The 21129-nt window shown below is 50.2% G+C and overlaps 1 protein-coding gene across 2 annotated transcripts in view; it reads right to left on the bottom strand.

Annotated features, from left to right (window-relative positions):
- gypc (glycophorin C (Gerbich blood group)) overlaps nt 1-19127 on the bottom strand; it is an 87233-nt gene extending 68106 nt beyond the window's left edge. Inside the window, exon 1 of one of the 2 annotated variants that reach the window (XM_038790067.1) lies at nt 18828-19127. The gene's annotated coding sequence lies outside the window, so the exon portion shown is untranslated. The remainder of the gene's footprint in view (nt 1-18827) is intronic. The other variant, XM_038790066.1, reaches the window with a different exon arrangement.
- Nucleotides 19128-21129: the final 2002 nt, after the last annotated feature.

Here is a 21129-nt window from a genome sequence, read left to right as displayed (position 1 = left end):
GCTGAGTGGCCTCCTCCTGCACTGTAAATTCTATCTATCTATGTATGACAAGTGGCGAAATTTGAAATCAATAAAAATCTGGATTTAAATGTTTAATTATGATCATGAAACCATTGTTGATGGTCATAAAAACCCATCAAATTCACCATTGTCTTTTAGGGAAGGAAAAATCTGTCATCCTTACCTGGTCTGGCCTACATGTGACTCCAGATCCACAGCAATGTGGTTGACTCTTAACTGCCCCTCAGACATGGGCAATAACTGCTGGCCCAGCCAACGACGCCCACATGAACAATAAAAAAAATTGTGCTCCCACTGATGTAAAGGAGGCAGAAAGGGCATTTATTTAGAAAGTGGCACATTGAACAGTGTGACCTTTCCACCTCCAATAGACTAGAGTTCTTTCCAGCCCAGCCACCAATTGAGGCCCTTAAGTGGCCAATTAATGACCACTGGTATTAACCCAGCTATAGGTGGGTCTGTCACCATGCAGCGTGCATGACAAGTAAAACTGTGCCTAATCAATGCTCTGGACCCCAGGAAGAGGGTGCCTACTGAAAGCAAGTACCGCATCCTCATTCCAGTGCCCGTCATACTGGCAGCAGCCACAGCCTACCTGGTGGTGCTGCTGAGCACGAGAACTGCTCGTCTTTCACTGGTCAGAAGCTCTCAGTAGGCAAAACTTCCACTGCAAGGATCTGGATTCTGAAGGAAAATCCACCGATGGTCTCGCCACTGCCCGATTGGCATATGGTTTGCCATGCCTTCCTACTTCATAAAAATTCACAGTGGGTCTCTCACTAGCTTTTCATCTGGCCTGATGCGGCTACAAGATTCCCCTGCACATTTCCTGCAACTAAAAGTACTTCATTGCCTATAACATGAGGTTTTCCCAGAGCACCATGGAATCGATCAGCAGGGTGTTTCTCGGGGCCTGCCGCTTAGAGAAACACCCTGCTACTTATGGTACTTTGCCATTTATTATGGCCTCGGGGAGATTCTCTCCGCCAAGGCCACACTTAGAGGGATTTCAGCAGAAAAAGGTTCCTCTCAGATCGGGGCCCAATTTTGACTGGCTGGCCGGATCTCCCCCCCCCCCCCATTTTCAGGCCTCACCCCACATTTCTGTGGCCCCCCTTTTACCCTCTGCCACCCCAGCGAGGTCTCTGGGAAGCCCCCCTCACCAGCTCTTTATCTGGCAAAGGCCCCTCAAGCCCAATCCTGGTCAGTGCCAACCTGGCACCTGGGAACCCTGGCAGTGCCAGGGAGCACTGACAGGTGCCAGGGGGCACTGACCAGGTGCATGCCAGAGTGCCACACTGCCTTGTCCCCAGCCACCAGGGAGTCTCCAATTGCCTAAGAGACCCTCCACCAGTGCCGTAATGCCTGGCCCATGTTTGTGCGGACCAACGCTAAACGATGCTCTGGTGAGGTCTCATGGGCTCAGCCATTGTCCCGGGCACTGGGTGAATGGGGTGTCCAAGTATTTACATGATTTAAATATTCTGATCTGGATCTTGCCCTAATCGGGAGGAGCGAGTCGTGGAACCTATTTTAGGCTCATGCACCATTTAACCATTGCATCTGGCGCCACACCAGGAACACTGAATCGTACCCTATATAAATGCAACTAATCTCTTCAGTTGACCAAACTATAAATGTATATTTTTCTTAATTTAACTTTCCCATAGCAAGTGATAGGTCGTTTTAAGCTCATTTTAAGCTCATAAATCAAGGATTAAGACAACTTCTCCAACAATATTCTTTTCTCACAATACAACATCCTGATCTCATTAAATCTCATTCAAATATTTTAAAGGCTTGTATCACTGAAGGCTTTGCTGGGTTGGAATTGAGGATTTGTATCCAGTTAACTTTCCTTCTAAATCGTAATTATTCTTCATTCCATGTTTATTGGATGGGGAGGTGTGGTTTGGCGTTAAGAGTGAAGGAGATTCCATTTGGATATACTTTCTTACCCTTGCAAACGTTGACAGCAATATCAATAATGTCCTTGAGCCATGTGAGCAAGGCTGAACCTCAAGACCCAGTTTGGTTGAGAGAATAAATATTTAATTCAGCTGGAAGATTGTTGGTTCAAGTGCAAATGAACCCACGCACCCAATCAAAGTTCACACTAACAGCTCTGTCCTGAATTCTTGAGGTGCTGTCTTTTGCATGAAATGTCAAACTGAGGCACATGGGCATACAAAATATCCCAAGTCAATGTATTAGGATTTTGCCCAGTGTTCTGACCATCACTATTCAGTTCTCAGTCAACAACTAACAAAGAAAATAACTGACATTTTATTTTCTAGTGGGTTTCCTAATGCATTGTGGACATAAGCCACCACACGTTTCTGAAAAACATTAACATGGAAATGCAATTAATTGTCTCATATCCACTTGGAGATAGATGCAGTAAAGAGAATAGTTGGACTGCTTTTATGCTAACTGATCAAGTACACGTCTCATTTGCTCACAAATTGCGACTTTTAAATAAAGGACATAACAGCTCATTTTTCATTTTTGTTTCTTTGTGTGTGCATGAAGTGGAGTCTTTGTTGGGTATCCATCGAATCACAATCCACTTGAGTTTGTGTCAAGACACGTGACAAGAGGGAAAACAAGGGGCGGGACTCCGTCATCCTTGTGTTTCCCAATGGCGTCAACATGGCCTCAGGATCAGCAATTCTGGCCCCTACAGGGGGCCGACATGGCACTGGAGTGACCCACGCCGCTCCAGCTGCTCATTCCGGCATCAACAGTGGCACCGGCGCCAATGCGCGCATACGCAGTGGCTCGCTTTTCCGTACCAGCCCCGACACAACATAGCGTAGGGCTACAGGGGTAGGCGCGGATGAAAGGAGGCCCCCAGTATGAGAGTCCGGCCCGCCGATCGGTGGGCCCCAATCACAGGCCAGGACACAGCGAAGGCCTCCCCGGGGTCGGACACCCCTCCACCCGCACAGGCCACCCCCGACCCTTCCCCACGCCGAGGTACCACCGGCTGAGAGCAGGTTAGAACGGCGCCGGCAGCACTCGGGATTTTTGCTACGGCCTGAGAATTGGCTGGGTGGGCGGGGGGGGGGGGGGTGTGGGGGGCTCGACCAGCGCTGCGCCGGCCACGCCGGTGCCAATTCTCCGCACTGATTCTCTGACCCGGCCCGGGATGATGAGAGAATCCCGTCCAAAGTGTCTCAATGAATAAGAAATCTACAGAACACATTGCTAAAGAGCCACAAAGCAATTATTTTGTAGGTTCAATGCAGTGTATTATTGTGTACAATTTAGTGTAGTGTAATTAAGACAAGCCACTTCCCTGAATTTAATTAACACTGCCGAGACGTGCAAGGTTTTAATTGTGGTCCCTTAAATAAAATAATGACTTATTTAAGAATAATTACAACCAACTGCATCGCAGGTTATTTATCGCATTGTAGGATCTTACTACACAAAAATCACTTTGCCACATTCTCTTGCATGATGGCAGTGATCATTTTTTAAAAAATCATTGCGTGAAGTGTTTTGAAATACTTTCGAGACATGTGATAAGTTTCCCCTTTATCCCGTTCACATAATTCTAAGGATCGGAACTTCAGTCTGTTATGGGAGCGGCGTTTTCAGAGCCTCAAAATGTATCATGGAGTTCAACCAACCTCTCCCTTTAATGGATTGTTGCTTTTGAAGCACACGGCTTGTTCTCCAGGTGTGGTATTACAATTATGGACACGTGGGTTTTTAAACACAAAACAATGTTATTCCATGAATTCAACTTATCCTTTTAAATAAACATTGGATCACTCAACACCCCTTACTTCAAAGATAACCCCAAAAATAATACAACACTAAATAATCCTTCAGTTGTTCCTTTAAACATCCAAGACACTTAACACCTTTAAACAGAAATGCATCAGGTTAAAGACATTACTATTATGAGTTTAAATCACCCAAGTGATTCAGAGATAGTCTTTCATGGCAGAGATCACAGCAAATCCAGCTCACTGCAAATACAGACACACCCAATCTCTTTTTCTCAAAACTGAAACCAAAAACAGAAGTGAGCTCAGCTCAGCTCCCCCCACTCTCTGACATCACTTCAGTAACATGAGCTGCTCCATTTCTTAAAAGGTACATTCCTTAAACATTTATTTCTTAAAGGTACTCTCACATGACAAGTCGAACAGGATCATAAAATTGCTTTGGACAAAGTTATTTCCTTCACAATACTTCACCACAAAACTATAGTTCCATTTGCAGATGGTCTCCATTATGATTGGACACTCAAGATCACCAATCAGCCTGTAATTGTGGTAAATAGTTCACCAGAGATCAGGGATATACAGGGTGTATATTGTTTTCTAGTGTTCCCTGGAAGGTCCAGGAAACATAAGTAACCAAGGATAACAGGCCAAATTTATTTAGTCAGATGTTTTTAAACAAGAAAATAATACACAGAAACTCCCACAATTATTAAAGGCAGTAAAGTTTGTTTCAGATTATGTGGACTGAAAATGCATTTTGAAAAGAAATTAATTAGTGAAAAAATTAAGAAATACAAGCTTCATTTCTCCATAGCGCTCCTGGATATCAGGGCCTGGATTCTCCGACCCAGCGGCGGTTCGGAGAATCCCCGGGGTGGAGGGGGGGCGCGAGATTCGTGCCCGCCGCACCGACGCCGTCTTCCACATTCTCTGGCGCCGATTTTCGGGCGCCAGCGGGATCGCCGCCACGCCAGTCGGGGGCCGTTGACAAAGTTATAAATTCATTAACACTACTAATTTGGATTCAACACGTACTTCTAAATAATACACAATTGATTGTAGAAATACTGTTATACACCATGATCTGCTGTACTCACACTATCAATACTTCTGTCCGTCTCTAGCTAACTCCTGGACTGCTCTCTCCCCCACAAGGCTTAGCATCAATGCCTTATATACTTGTCTCTGTAGCTCCCTCTAGTGGCTACTCTAGACATTTCATTAACTCTTGCAGTTCTGAGGGGGGGGGGGGGGGGAGAAAAACAGAGTTGTGGCATGTAATTAATGTCGAGTTAAGATATATTCTTGATCAGCCTTCTCAGCTTCACCCCTCACCCGAGGTGTGGTGTTCCTCAGATTGAATCACCACTAGTCAGCTCTCCCCTTCAAAAGGGGGCAGCAGCCTATGGTCTTCTGGGACAATTGCGGCTTTGGGAGAGATTCTTCCCCCCCCCCCCCCACCCCCACGGCGGGTTGGAGAATCGGTTAGGCACCGCGTGAATTGCACCACGTCGCCCCGATACCCGCATGCGATTCTTCCACCCACCCCGAAACCAGCGCCACGCGATTCATGCCGGGCTGCTCAGAGAACCACCACAAACGGCGAGCGACAATTACCCGGGCCGGATAGGCCTCCTTCATCGGGGGGGGGGGCTCTGATGGGGTCTGACCCGCAATCGGGGCCCACCGATCGACGGGCCGGCCTCTTCCCCCCCCCCCCCAGGCCTAGCTCCTTGCGCGGGTGGCCCGAGAACACCGGCGCCATGTTGGTGAGGGGCCGGCGCGCGTACGAAGTTCCCCACACATGCGCATGATGGCGCGACCCAACTGCGCATGCGCAGGGTTGGGCTGCCCCAACTGCGCATGCGAGGGTTGGCGCGGCGCAAGGACGCTGGAGTGGCGTGAACTGCTCCAGCGCCGTACTGGCCCCATGGGGGCCAGAATAGATCATGCCCAGGCCCTGAAACGTGACGCCGTTCACGACGGCGTGGGCACTTAGTCCCAGGAGCGGACAATCCCGCCCATTATCTTTATTCTTGACTAGAAAGAGAATCAAGGATTACGGGGAAAAGGGCAGGAAAGCGGACATGAATCAATCATAATCCTATTGAATGTCAGCGCAGGCTCGAGGGGCCAAAGGGCCTACTCCTGTTCCTTTGGTTTTATGACAAACACCAGACGGGTTGCTTGAGTGGCCTATTTCTCTGCTGTATATCTTATTCAGAGTAATCCAATTTTTTTTTTAAATGTAGAGTACACAATTATTTTTTTTTCAATTCAGGGGCCATTTAGAATCATAAAATTTACAGAGCAGCAGGAGGCCATTCGGCCAATCAACTTCATTTGAAGCCTACTTGTGACAATAAGCGATTTTCATTTTATTTCATTTTCAAATGTTTATACTTGCACTCCATGACAGCTGTTCTGCATACATCCAAACTGAATATGCAGGGTTTAGCCACGCCACGGCACACAATGGGTGGAATTCTCCACTCCCGCGAAAAATCGGGAAGGCCGTCGTGAACTCGGCTGAGTTTCACGACGGCCTCAGAGGCCACTCCTCTCACCTTATTCACCCCCACCCGGGGGGGCTAGAAGCAGCCCTCCGTAACTCTCGGCCGCCGGGCCTTGACGCTTGCGTCAGGACGGCGCGCCGAGAATGACGCGGCCGGCGCGCCCAAGTGACGTCAGCCGTGCATGCGCAGGTTGGCCGGCTCCAACCCACGCATGCGCGGCTGATGTCACGACGGCTGATGGCTCAAATCTGCACATGCGCCATTGCCGTCTTCCCCTCCGCTGCCCCGCAAGACGTGGCGGCTTGATCTTGCGGGGTGGCGGAGGGGAAAGAGTGCGTCCCTTTGAGATGCCGGCCCGAACCGATCGCGGGCCAGTCCCCTCCCGAACATGGCCGTGGTGCTCACTCCCCTCTCCGCCCCCCCCCACAAGCTTCAAACCAGCTTTTGGCGCCATGGTCACGACGGCAGCGACCAGGTGTGGTTGCCACCATCGTGAACCGGTCGCGAATGGCAGGCCGCTCGGCCCATTCGGGCCAGAGAATCGTCGGTCGCCGTGAAAAACGGCGAGCGGCGATTCTTCCGAGCGGGGGGTGGGAGAATCGCGGGGGGGCCAGGGGGGCGTGTAGTGAGTCGCCCGGCCCTCCCGCGATTCTCCCACCCGGCGTGGGGAGCGGAGAATTCCGCACAAAACTCGTCCTGTACCCAGAATATTTCTTTATGATCCTTTCGTAGATTGAACAACACATTGTGTAATAATTTACCAGAAAAAGCCGCTAAAACAAACAGTGCGGGTTAAACTTTGCAAGGTTCTGCTTCCAGGGCGGCTCAAAGTCTTGCTCTGTGGACGTGCACTTGAAACGTGCTGACCAGCTCTTGAATCTGCATTCCCATCAGGAGAGGTTGTGTTTGCAGTCAAAAAAAAAACCTTTCACAACATTAGCCTTAACTACTAGATTTCCACAGAAAATCCAGGACACTGCAGTTGGCCCTTCGGAGTGTATTAGCGATGCTGTACGTAAAAGCAGTGGGAACTGTACTTTGAAGCTACACTGAGTGATTGAAGCACGCGGCTGCAGGTGTGTTTGTGGGCCCCATCGGTGATGCCTAAATAAAGTCTGCATAACGTGTTGTAAAAGTTATTTAGTTATAAATAATGGGCAGGATTCTCTGAGCCCTGGGCCGGGCCGGAGAATCCCCGCGAATGGGCCATGCCACCCCGACGCCGGCACGCAATTACGTGCAGAGAGGAGAATCGGCGCCATTGGCACTGGCATGGTTGGCGTGGCACAGGTCGCGGGCCGCTCTTCGCGGCTGGCTCGCTGATTCTCCTGCCTGGATGGGCCAAGCGGCCATAGGAAAAGAGCCGAGTTCCACCGGCGCCGCTCTGAGCCAGCGGGATCTCGGCGTGGAAGGGTCAGGTGGCGGCCTGTGGGGTGGGGGGGTCTCCAATGTGGTCTGGCCCCCGATTGGGGTCCACCGATCAGTAGGCCGGCATCTGTGGCTGGGGGCCTCCTTTCCTACGCGCCGGCCCCTGTAGTCCTGCGCCACGTTGCATCGGGGCCAGCGCGTTGAAGGAAGCCACTGCGCATGCGCGCGTTAGCGCGGGGGCCACTGCGCGTGTCCTTGTTGGCGCCGGCGTAACTGCGAATGCGCGGATCCCGCGGCGCACAGTTAGTGCCGGGATCAGCAGCTGGAGCAGCGCAAACCGCTCCAGTGCTCTGCTGGCCCCCTGTAGGGGCCAGAATTAGTACTGGGAGCGGCCTGTTCACGCCGTCGTAAAATGCAACAGTGTTTACGACAGCGTGGACACTCTGCCGTGGGATTGGAGAATCCCGCCCAATGTTCCTTCTGAGCTAGCCAGGTGCTCCGGAATGTACTATACAATGCAAACTGGCACACAAACAATGTTTTTGTTAAGATGTGCACATACGTGGCTGTGCAGCAAACTTTAAGGGACCAAAACGTGCAACAAACTGGCTGCGCAGACAGGTGCAAAATTAGAGGAAACTTAGGGTTGCAAATAGCTGTGGTGGGGTTGGAAGTGTATTAGGTGGAGTCGAGAAGAGCCTATTTGGCCCATCATACCTGTAGAAAAGTATTTGGCATGAAGGATCAATAATCATAATAATAATCTTTATTATTGCCACAAATAGCCTTACATGAACCTTGTCCATGCTCAATGGGAGATTAATCTAGGATTTCTGTACCTCAGCTGTAGATATTCAGGTTCAGAATTATTAGGCCGTTCACCCTCAGTCATGGAGCGTGTTCAAGGCAGATATTCATGTTTTTTGGGATATTGTAAAAACTTGAGTTGAGGTAAAAAAATATCAACCATGATCTTGTTAAATGGTAAGCAAGCTTGAGGAGGCAAATGCACGATCCCACCATTTAAATTTACTTACACTGAAGTGACCCAAGTCCTAACTTTTTCTGGTGAGTTTATTAGGCATCTATCTGTTGTAAAGGTCATTCCTTCCCAAGTGTTTCAATGTAGAGCCCTCAGTGTAGTGAGTTAGCCGTGAGGTGCTCGCATTCAAAGTATCGTCTTGCATCTTTGTCTATATGTTCCTGGAACCTATCTCTTCATTCACCCAAGGGAGGAGCAGTGCTCCGAAAGCTAGCGATTCAAAACAAACCTGTTGGACTTTAACCTGGTGTTGTAAGACTACTTATTGTGCTCACCCCAGTCTAACGCCGGCATCTCCACAGCAATGTAAATGTGCCACAGGACAACTCTGAACAGCCATTTCCTGATTTCCATGTTTAACAGTGTGTATATATTTGCTGGAAGTTGCTGCTACCTGATTTACACAGTGAATGTTGCATTAACAGAAAATCAGGGTGTGTGTCGGGGGGGGAGGGGGTGAGGGAGGAGGAATATATTTTCACCAGCAATGACATTGATATTGTGTTGACAGAGCTTGGAAGCAACACAAACCTCAGAATGGTTTCTGGGCTTTTTAAGTGAGATCACAGAAAAGCACCTTGGGACACATTTCTAAGTTACGACACTGGATGAGTGCAAGCAGTTGTTGTTGCTGACAGCACTTCAAAGTACTGAGGGGACAGTGCATTGTCTGGAGCGCAAATCTTGGTTCATGCAAAACCCACATCCAGCTGACCCAGAAGGGTGAACATCACCAGCGGAGCAAAACTGACTAAGGTACTTTTGCTAAAGACGGGTTATTGTGTATGGACAGTGTTCCATTTAAATTAGTGTGGCCCTCAGGGACATCACATGGCCGGGCTAAGTGCCTCGAGGTCTTCAATGGAGGTTTCCATGCCCTGCTTCCAGATCACTACAAGTGATAAAGTAAACTGCATTGTCGTTAAATAGAAGTCATCATTTTAATCTGGTCATGCATTGACAGAGTTCCCCATCTGCCCAGGTAGAGCAGCAGTGCTTTCATACAGGATTCTTTCACTCGGGTCCAAAGCCAAAACCACAGAGTTGCAAATGTGGTTGTTGTTGCAATCGATCCATTGCTTTCTCCAGGACACCTTGGCACTCACCAGCACATCCAACCCATGCCCAGTGGTGCCCACACCTGTTCCCCACCATAGCCCCCACCCCCAGTGCTTGAAGTGTGCAGCTCATGATGCCCCCTGTGGCTCGCAGGAGAAGTTAGCCCGCAGAGGGCATCGGGGTGCCAGACCTCCACTCTCTACGAGGAATGGACTCTGGAGATTGCAGGGATGGCCAATGACAGATCGGTCAGATGTTGAGCTTGGTTGGAGTCGCAGGGGTGAGCATCCGCCAGCCCCCACCCAGATGACTTGTCACACGCGAGTTGTTCATGCCAGAATGATGTCCACTCCTCCGCATGATCGCCATCAGATCAATGTATGGTGGCTGTCATCCCCACCCTTCAACAGCACAGTGACACACACCTCAGTGGGCTTCTGGGGCACAATCAGGTGGACACGGTTGCTGCTGTACATCAGATGGAGGCAGCAATGTCCAGGGGAGACAGCAGTCAGATGTCTGCTGGATCCCAGGAACCAGCTAGGTCCCAGTCAGATGCTGAGCCTCTGGACCAGTCTGTCCCGGAGCTGATGCAGTCGATAGGGTGCGGCCGTGAAATTCAGAGGGGGATGTCAGTGACACTAGCGGGTCCATAGCCGATTGGACAAGTCCCAAAGGCCACAGAGGGTGGATAGTGCCAGCAATGCATGGCACTGAGGCCAACATTGCTAGGGTGGCGACTGCAGTGGAGAGCCTGGAGCACGATGTCACACCATGAGTGGTGGTGTCCAATGTGTTGCTCGGTCAGTGACAGCCATTGCTGAGCACCTTGACAGCATGTCCCAGTCGCTGGGGTGCATGTCCCTGACCCAGGTAGACTTTTCCGTGGCGCTGCGGAGACTGTCCCAGTATTGCGCAGGGATCGTTGAGGACCATGTCCCAGATGCAGGTGGACATTGGCGAGGCACTTCAGAGCATGGCCAGAGGGTCATCGCTGAGGACATTGTTACCGTGGTGCAGACATTGGCGAGTTGCCAGAGCACGGCAGGGCCATCTGGTGCTCAATCCAGTTGCCCTTCCGTTCTGAAGGTCCACCGGGCACCGATTTGAGGAGGGAGTGCTGGAGGCCGACCCGGTGCCTCCCTATGGGGTGATGACAGCAGTCACCAGCTCTCCTGAGTCCAGCTGCCCTGACAACACCATGTCGTGGGGTCAGTGTGCGGAACAGTGGGATGACAGGGCATGTGCCACTGCCAAGTCAGGCAGGGACCTCCAGCTCCAAGACTCCACGCCCCCCTTCACCGGCCAATAAGACACGCCACATTCACATGCAGGTGATGGGTACGAGCGCGCACTCAGCAGACAGGAGTCAGACTATTGCATAAATTGAGGAGCACCAGCTCAGTGGGTTATCATCACCCTTGTATGATGACCCACTGACGGTGCACAGGCTCACAAAACCGGAGAGGGCAGAGCAGGGCATTTGGGGCGCCTCTGCCTGTCCTCCATCCTCTAGTTGATCCCCCGGGTCCTTCCCTGGCTCATCTTCCAGCCCCTCCTGGTCTGGCCACGTGTTCCTTCTCTTCCACGTCCAGCATGTTGTCTCGCTGCTGTGCCTTCCACAACCTGGTGCTGCACCGTCTCCTTGTTGAGGTGGAGCCTCCTGCAGCACATGCGGTCGGTCATCTGTTTGAAGGACCAGCAACGTCTGAACACATCACTGGCCTGGACCAATCACTGGCCTCCCCACTCTGGATCCCTCCCCGACCCGATGGGCAGGGTCCTCAGGATGTGGGGCAGGGCAGCTCCCTCGAGCTGCTGGCACTGCCTTCTCTGGCACCTGGTCGGACGGCCGGCCAATGCCACCGCGAGGGCAGTTCCGCGGGGTCCAAGATATCATCTAAATTGTAATATCTGGAAGGAATTGGACAAGGCGAGACACAGATAATCGGTTAAGGCTTCCACCCCTGCACTCTCGGATCTCCCAAGCTACCCAACCCCCCCACCCTCACATTCCCTACCATCCCTCAGGATGCCATACAACATGCCCAGCACATGGACCCCCAGCCGCAGCAATGGCCCCTGCACACCAGATTCTGGATTCTGTACCCCAGACACCTGCTGATAGGGTTGCAGATGCTGGGCACTGGTCCCTCCCCGGTCCATACACCCACCCTCGAGTCACGGGGATGGTACTGATGGCCAGCTCCTGGGTGCTGCTGGTCGCTGCCTCTGTGGTATTGATGCCTCCGGTGTTTAGGCAAAGTGACCAGGCCTCACAGCCTGATTGGAATGCTAGACAGTAACACTCGTCTACATCATGGCATGTCTACCCAGGGGAATTCACTTTGGTATATTTTAGTTTAATAACAGTTCACATATCACAATAACTGTAAAAGGTTCAAGGAAATGCTATTGTGCGATACACACAGGCACCCAAGCATCACAAAACACCAGTACAAATGCAAAACCTCAACAGTGTAATGACACAAGAAGAAACAAATTCACTTTAAACAAGAACAAAAGAACTGTACAAAGGTACCAGCATCCGAATCAACACGCCGCTCCCTCCCCCTCTCCCCCTCGGCAGTGCTGAGGGCCAGCTGCTGTGTGTTCAGATGCTGGCCGCTGCCTCTGTGGTACTAATGCCCCCGGTGTTGAGGCAAAGTGACCAGGCCTCACAGCCTGATTGGAATGTTAGATCATACTCATCTACATCATGACTCCCAGCAGCAGACTAGCCGGAAAGTCACACTGACGCAAAGCATGGCGGTAGAGAGGGAGAACACCCCATTCCAGACTGCCGCATCAGACAAAAAGGGGCTGCGGCTGACAAATACATGGCCTCCAAAGAGGAAACAGCTTAGTGAAGTTACCAACATCTGAGCCAACTCCCGCTCTCTCCGTAGCAGAAGCTCCCAGCTGCAGGGCATGGCGGAGGAACGAGGGATGGCCCCTTTTCGGAATCTTGCCCAAACAAAGGGGCTGCAGCTAACAAACACACGGCCTGTGGACATTTATCATGAAACAGCTAGCAATATAACAAATTTACTAGCATCCGAGCCAACTCGGCCACTCCCCCCTTCCCGCAGTGCCCAGTGCAAGGCATGGCGGAAGAAGTGAACACCCCTTTCCGGACTCCCGCCTCAGACAAAAGGGGTCAACTGCTAACAAATACACGGCCTTCAGGCATCAAACAATAAAAAGGTAATACTGTAACAAATCTACCAGCATCCGAGCCAGCTCGCCCATTCTCCCCTTCCCGCAGGACCCAGCCGCAGAGGCTGGCGGAAGAGCGAGTGAACACCCCTTTCCGGATTCAAGATCACCGACAAAAAGGGGCTGCAGCTAAAAGACATGGGGCTTCCAGACAGAAAACCACCAACAATAAAAAAAACTCCCACTTCTCCACAGAAGGAAAAGCGAAAGCGGCTGCAGCAAACAAGCCCCAGACAATGAACAAGAAACAACAACAATACAGTACCAAGGATACAACTTCCGAACACTAAACAATGTGCAATACTACAAAAGGCACCAGTAATCTTCATGGCCTCCAAACTAACTACAGAAAACAGTCATCACGACAAAAAAAACTGCCTACATCGTTCATATAATTCCTACAGTGCAGAAGGAGGCCATTCAACCCATCGAGACTGCACCAGCCCGCTGAAAGAACACCCTAACCAGGCTCCCACGCTATCCCTGCAACACCAAAACACACTTAATCTGCACACTAAGGGCGCGATTCTCCCAAAGGGAAACTGAGTGCCGACGCCGGAGTGAAACCTGGAGTGTTTCACTCGGGCGTCGGAGGCCGCTCCTCGCCCCCTATTCTCCCCCTCCCCCCACAGGGGGCTAGGAGCGGCGGTGCGTGAATCCCGAGTGCCCGGCCTTGACGCTGGCGTCAAAGCGGCGCGCCGGGGATGACGCAGCCGGCGGCGCCGAAGTGACGTCAGCCGCGCATGCGCAGGTTGGCCGGCTCCAACCCGCACATGCGCGGTTGCTGTCTTCCCCTCCGCTGCCCCGCAAGACATGGCGGCTTGATCTTGCGGGGCGGCGGAGGGAAAGGAATGCACCGATCGCGGGCCAGACATCTTCTCAGCACGCCCGTGGTGCTCGATCCTCCCTCCGCCCCCCACAGGCCCCACACTCACCTGTCGCATGTTGTTCAGGCCGGCAGCAACCAGGTGTGGTTGGCGCCAGCGTGAACCGGTTGGGTTCGGCAGGCCGCTCGGCCCATCCGGGCCGGAGAATCGCCGGTCGCCATGAGAAACGGCGAGCGGCGATTCTCCGAGCGGCCGGTCAAAAAATGCGACACGTCATTTTTGGGGGGGGGGGGATGGGAGAATCGCGGGGGGGGGGGGGGGGGGTGCCAGGGCGGCGTGGTGTGATTCGCCTGGCCCTCCCACGATTCTACCACCCGGCGTGGGGTGCAGAGAACCGCGCCCCAAGGGTCAAATTTAGCATGGCCAATTCATCTAGCCTGCACATCTTTGGACTGTGGGAGGAAACGGAGCATCTGGAGGAAACCCACGCAGACACGGGGAGAAAGTGCAAATTCTACACACACAGTGACCCAAGGCCAGAATTGAACCTGGGACCCTGGCACTGAGGCAGCAGTGCTAACCACTGTGACACCCTAAAACGTATCCTGTACTCACTGCTCATGATCTGGTCTTCTGTACACTGAGAGGACCAAAGGACTACATTGTGGGACATCTCCATTCAGCTCACAAGGCTTCCAGTTATTGTTTTAGTTCTCTGCTCCACTTCTACACTTACCTTTCTGACCATGCTCCTACACTATTCAATTGAACCTCAACCTTTCTGACCATGCTCCTACACTATTCAATTGAACCTCAACCTTTCTGACCATGCTCCTACACTATTCAATTGAACCTCAACATTAAGTTTAAGGAACTGCACTTCATCCTTTGATAAGGCACTTAACAGCCATCAGTTGGAGTAAAGTCCCCAGGACTCTGGCTTAAATCTCCAGCACTGAAGCCCTATTTTCAATGTGCATGAGACACGAGTGAGGTACAAACAGACTGTGTGGCACTGCCCCCCCCCCCTCCCCCCCCCACCCATGTAACATCCTTCAGCCTTACAGCTCTCAGTTTTCAGTGTTCAATTCTGGAACTTCTCAACTCATCCAACCATTGGCAGGCAGACTTGCCACCAGCTTTCTTGGCCACAATCTCTGGTATTCTCTTTTTAAACCTCTCATATCTTTAGTATGTTCTCCCAACTCGCGTGTCCGAATATCTCCTCATTTGGGGCAGCACGGTAGCACAGTGGTTAGCACAGGTGCTTCACAGCTCCAGGGTTCCTGGTTCAATTCCCGGCTTGGGTTACTGTCTTGTGTGGAGTCTGCACGTTCTCCCCGTGTGTGCGTGGGTTTCCTCCGGGTGCTCTGGTTTCCTCCCACAGTCCAAAGATGTGCGGGTTAGGTGGATTGGCCATTCTAAATTCCCCTTAGTGTCCAACATGGTTAGGTGGGGTTACTGGGTTACCAGGATAAAGGGGATAGGGTGGAGGCGTGGGGCTTAAGTAGGGTGCTATTCCCAAGGGCCGGTGCAGACTCGATGGGCTGAATGGCCTCCTTCTGCATTGTAAATTCTATGGTTCTATGATTCAGCTTGCTGCCAAGCTTTGATGGACACTTCCATGAAGGGCCTTGGGACATTTTACCAATAGCTAAATGCTAGTTGTTGTTTTTGATTATGGAATGGGGCTATGTGAACACCAGACATCACATATGAACACCAGGCCTGGCTCTCAATCAAACTCGATACTAATAAAGACAGATCAGGTGAGTGAGAAGTAGGAAGCCAGCCAAGGGGTCCTCAGTCTGGCCAGAAGGAAACAAGCCCCACAGTAAATGAGGCAATAAGAATATTGCTCTGCACTGTTTTTTGCCTTGGGTGGTTCCAGGCAATCAAGTAATTTATGGTGGGTGTGGAGCGAGTGTGTGCAGTGTGGCACACAAGTAGTCCAGATCAGCTTGCAGAGAAGACTTCGCACTCTTCCTGGCCTTCACACTCTATTTATCGTCTAATTCTGGATCAACTCCGAGTTTCCCTGATGACAACAGGTACAAACTGTCATAATATCCACTCATGTGTGTAATGAGATGCAGACAGGCAATGATTGACACACAAGATAACCAATGAACACACATGACACAGAACAACCAATCACCAGACAGGACACCACCACTATAAAGCCCACAGGGCATTAAGGCTCTTCCTCTCTCACAGGACACGGCGAGGGATAGTCTCAGTGCACAAGCCAGTGAGCATCATCACCATGTGGTAGAGAGCTAGTCTGGTCAAGCCAGTAGCAGGTTATCAGTTAGGTTAATAGAGTGTCAACCCACAGCAGATTATGTACAGCAATCAGAAAATTCAATAAAACAGTGTTGGACCATCTCCTGTGTTGGAAGCCTGTTTCTAGTTTCACTGCATCCAGTTGCAGTCAAAGTTGAACTAACTCACTTAACACATCACAAACTTTCCAATGGATGATAAACAGCTTTTGTTTTTGATCAGAACTGGTCATTTGAATAGCAACTATGACCGTTACTTACCTGATTGAGGATCTTAAGGCTGGCCAAAGTGTGTCTGCTAAAAATGACATGTGATTAGGAGTTGCACACACTATTTATTTATAGTTAACACGCTCCCTCCGCAACCACTAGGCCAAGCCCCACATCATAACCACCCTTAAATCCATGTTTTATTCTTACTGGTAATGTGGGGTTAAAATCTCCACTCATCTTTTTTGGCCCCCAAATCCATTCCTACAACTCACCACTGGAAACAATCCCTTAAATAATTTCAGACACCTCCATCACATCCCCCATTAAATCATTTCAGACACCGCTTGTGAGACCTCTCCAAGTCACTCCTAACCCTCACCACTACCTTCTCTTTGTACCCTCAAAAACAACTTGAAAGCAGACAGATTTTGGGGTGTCTCTACACTCACCATTCAAATGTCTACACCTTAATCGCCAACACATTCAATTGGGCCTGCTCACCAAGACTTGGAAATTGCAATGTAAATGAAAGACTTGCCAAGATCAAAGCATTGCAAATAATATTCCATCAGGAATGAACAGGAATTTTGGTATTCTTGGGTTTATTACATAAGGAGGAGGACTCAAAAGCCAGGATATATCATGTTAAATCTTTGTAAAACACCTACACTGATGCCAGGTGGAGGAGGGGCTTTAGAAAGGTTGTGAAAGCTTTGGAGACTGCAAAGAAGAAATTTGCGAGAATGGTACCGAGGATTGTGGTGAACCACTGTGTGCACCTGTATTAGGGGATGCACTACAGGTTCACTGGTAGCCCCTGCCAGCTAGCTCCGCCCACAAGGGTCCTCCTTCTGATCAGCCATTTCACCAGCTGCAGCAGGAGGCCACGCATCTGACTGTACTAAAGCCACAGTTGTACCAATCTGAGTCTTTCGTGCAATTGATCGTGCATCAATTTATTACAGTCAGATTTACTAAGAGATGGATATCAGAATCAAACCAGATCGCCTGCAGCTGGATCCGCACTCGCCCGATGCCAGAAAGGACTTTAATCATTGGTTAGCTTGTTTTTAGGCCTACATCAACGCTACGACCCCCACGCCGATGGAAGCTCAGAAGATTCAGGTTTTATACTCCAGGTTGAGCTCCAATGTGTTCCCATTGATCCAAGACAGTTACGCAGAAGCGATGGCACTCCTAAAAGAGAACTACGCACAGAAAGCAAACACGCTCTTCACCAGGCACGTACTCGCCACTCACGCTCAACTCCCTGGTGAGTCTATCGAAGATGTCTGACGGGCTCTAATCCCACTCGTACGGGACTGTGACCGTCAGGCCGTTACGGCCACTGAATATTCCAATCTCCTCATGCGTGACGCATTCGTAACGGGGATTGCGTCGGACCCCATCCGACAACGACTGCTGGAAGGGGCCACACTCGACCTAACGGAGACGAAAACTTAAACTCAAGGATTAAGGTGCATGGATAGAGAAGCTGTGATTTTTCATCTTGGAGCAGAGAAGGATGAGGGAAGTAAGGTTTTTAAAATCATGAGGAGTCCAGACAGAGTAGGTAGAAGAGAAACTGTGCACATTGAGAACCAAATGAGGCAAGGCCCGTGCGGGGCGGCACGGGGGAAAGCGCGCTTACACAATCGGTCCTCAACATTGTTGGGATGCTGTGGCTGATATGGCACTGAAAACAGGGTCAAAAGGTAAAGTTCGAAAGGAAATTGGATAAATATTGGGACGGGTGGGTTTCGTGGAGGGTGAATAGCCAGGGTGCAAATCCCTCTTCAAAAAGAAGCGCCTCAGACTCAGGGCTGAATGGCCTCATTTGTACTGTCCTATTTTATGATTTGAAACAAGGTAAAAATTAATCTAGAGTATTAAACAACCACTCAACACAAATCTGGATAGGAAGGAAAAGTCAGCTGATATACAAACAGAAACTGCTATTGCAAAGATTGTCCTTTCGTGAGGAGTGGGGCCAGTTGCAGGAAAATAGATAAGGGGTCAAGGGAACCGGTGCACAGGAATGATATTAATAGCCTACTGTGAGAAATAGAGTTCTTAGCCGTAAACAGCCGTGAATTGAAAGGAACCAAACTATGCTAGGAGAGGCCAAAAGCTCGTAAAACTCCATGGCAAAGATGTGACAACTATCCGGCTGTACATTTAATACAAAAAAAAAAGCCACAACAGTCCCAGCTAGCCGATCGATTAACACAAAAGTGTCCTCGTCTAACTTGTTTAACACAGGCTGCCGACGGTACAAGGAAGAACTCAATTTATGTTTGTAACCTGACACACAACATACCAAAAAGTTAACTCACAACCTCCAATGCTCGGTGCTGCAGTGAATATTTTATAAAGTAAAGAGTCTCGTCCCGGGGGGGGGGGGGGGGGGGATGGGGGAGCTGAAGAAACTGCCCATCTGCTCCGTGGAAAGCTGAACGTACGCTAACTGTGCGCGGAACATGTTCCATGAGAATGATGTGGGGAAATTGAGAAAAGACACTTAAAAAACTCACCCCTGGGTGCTGCCACGTGAGGGTACGGTCCCTTCCCCTGAAGGAGAAAGAATAAATCTCACAGCTGCCAACTTGCTGTCCTTCGCCGTGAATAGTTTCTTTTAAAGAGACCTTCCTACTTACAAAGAGCGAGAAGGGAAGGAGCCCTCTTGTCTTTGAACCTGACTGCCGGCTCCTCTGAGCTCAAACGCTGGGAGGGCCTCCGTTCTGCCACTTGAGAGTTCCTGTTGCACTATTTGCTGTGGGTTTTTGAGACCAGGCCCAACTGTTGACTCAAACCCCTCCCATGCAAATTAGAAACAGCTGCTTTCTGATTGCCCCGGGGCTGCTGTGTGACAAGAGGCTAGTTTGCTTTTGGTTGGGAGCTTGGCAATGTTCCAACGTGCTCCAGGCAGATTAGGAGCTGAAAGGTTAAAGTAAGGGCACAATTCCTGCCCCCACTCCCCCTATTTAAAAAACAAGTCAGATTGTGCAGTCTGCAGCTTAGCTCCTTTACATGTGAGTGTTCTGCCCACAATAGTGGCCCTCAATGACCTTTACAAATGCTGCAACTAAATCTTTATTTATGTGATATATGTCACTCATCCCCTCTCTTGAAATACAGGAAATACTGGTTTTGGAGCCAGCAGCCCCCAATTTTAAAGGGTTTATTTAAAAAGTATCCGGCCAGCATTGTTAGGTTTCGTTTGGATACAATAATAAAAATAATAGCTTATTGTCACAAGTAGGCTTCAATTAAGTTGTGATGTGGAGATGCCGGCGTTGGACTGGGGTAAGCACAGTAAGAAGTCTTACAACACCAGGTTAAAGTCCAACAGATTTGATTCAAACACGAGCTTTCGGAGCACGGCTCCTTCCTCAGGCGAAGGGCCATTCACCTGAGGAAGGAGCCGCGCTCCGAAAGCTCGTGTTTGAATCAAGACTTCTTACTGTGCTCAATTAAGTTACTGTGAAAAGCGCCTAGTCGCCACATTCCAGCACCTGTTTGGGGAGGCCAGTACAGGAATTGAACCTGCGCTGGTGTCCTCATTCTGCATTACAAGCCAGCTGTTTAGCCCACTGTGCTAAACCAGCCCCACAAACATAAGTTATTCTGGATCACAACACAGAGTCGCATTAATGTGACATCCTCTTATCACAAAGATCCGGAATTTTCTTTTCACCAAAGGTCCCAATCATCCAGTCTCTGGCCTCGTGGCATTTCTGATGTTAACTTCGGTCTCTGTATTACAATTAGCTTCAGCAGGCCACCAGTAGCCTTGTAAACAGAGAAAAGTTGCATTGCCGATTATAAACTTAACGCCTGAATTGCTGAATTCTTGCAATGTGAAGTAAGATGCCAATTTACGAAAGCAGTGTACACACTGCGCAGTTAAATAATGTAGGCTGTGGGATTTGGGGTCGTCTCCCACAGAAATAGAGACGTGAGTTTATACAGCGCCTTTCCTGACCAAAGGATATCCCAAAGCTAGTGATTTGAAGCGTAATCGCCGTTATAATTGAGAAAGAACAGCCACCAGTTTATGCACAGCAACATCCTACAATCTGCAACATGATGCCAACCAGATCATTAACAATTAATGATGTTGATTGGGTGACAAATATTGGTTCAGGAAACCAAAGATAACCCCCCTGCCCTTCTTCAGAGCAGTCCCCAACGACCTTTCATATCACCCTGAAAGGAGAGACTGGGGCCGAAATTTTCCGGCCTTTCACAGCGGCGGATCTTGCGGTCCTGCCAATGGAGAAGCCCCACCGTGGGCATTAAATGGGAAACCCCCATTGACATGGGGAGACGAGACCATCCCGCCACCGGCCACCTCCGGCAAGCACGTGAAAAACATGCCAGGAAAACCACACCCGGGGCCCCAGTCTAACATCTCATCAAACAGAAAGGCAGCACGCCAGGGAATGCAGCATTCCCTCGGTACTGCACTTGGAGCACACGCCTTGATTTTTGCGCTCAAGTGTCTGGAATGGGACTTAAACCCACAACCTTCAGACTGGGCAGACATCTGAATCATGCTGACATGGGAGAGTGGAATTCTCCAGCCCTTTCCACCTGCCAATCTTCCAGGCTGTTGAAGTCGACGTACGCCGACGGGGAAAGATAAGGGATGCAAATCGCCATTGACATCAGCGGGGCTTGAAGATCTCAGTGGCAGCCAATGGCAGGATGCCCCTGTCGTGGGAAACCCACCACGGTGGGGTGGTGCTAGAGAATTCAGCCCAAGCAATGCCTTGAGCCTGCTCCACCATCCTACCCTGTCCCAACATCATTGACACTTTGTGGTTGATGGTC

Source organism: Scyliorhinus canicula, chromosome 2 (assembly GCF_902713615.1).
Source record: "Scyliorhinus canicula chromosome 2, sScyCan1.1, whole genome shotgun sequence".
NCBI lineage: Eukaryota > Metazoa > Chordata > Chondrichthyes > Carcharhiniformes > Scyliorhinidae > Scyliorhinus > Scyliorhinus canicula.
The sequence above is the reverse complement of the archived record's forward strand: the minus strand, read 5'-3'. Positions and strand labels throughout refer to the sequence as shown.